We start from the raw sequence: 464 nt of genomic DNA, 5'->3' as shown, positions 1-464 counted from the left end.
AACCCTTCTTCCAGATTGTGTGTCAGGTACCAGGCGGGGCCTGTTTCAGGGGAGAAGCCCAGCCCTCACCATGCCGTCCCCCCCCTTCTCCCTCCTCCACTTGTCCCCTTCTTCTTTCCTGCTTGCCCCCAACCCTCCACCTTCAGAACAAACCACAAAGTCAGATAATCTTTTATTCTGCTTTATTGTGGGGGGTGGGGAAAGGTGAGAGGGGGACGGTGTGGGGGAAGGGTCTCCTCCCCGTGGCAAGAGCGCGACGGTCTGGTGGGAACATTCAGTCACTTGTCACCGTGCCCTGGGGGTCTCGGACTTGCCCAGTGTCTCTTGGCGCCCCCTCTCCTTGTCATGGGCCTCCAGGCCCCTGTGCTGTCAACGCTGGGGGGTGGGTAGGGAGCCCCTCAGTGTCCTGTGGAGTCATGGTGACTCTCAAGGATGCAAGTCCGGTAAGTACTGGTATGTTGAGA

Source organism: Hipposideros armiger, unplaced genomic scaffold, assembly GCF_001890085.2.
Source record: "Hipposideros armiger isolate ML-2016 unplaced genomic scaffold, ASM189008v1 scaffold_43, whole genome shotgun sequence".
Taxonomy (NCBI): Eukaryota; Metazoa; Chordata; class Mammalia; order Chiroptera; family Hipposideridae; genus Hipposideros; species Hipposideros armiger.
This window is presented reverse-complemented; position numbering follows the sequence as displayed.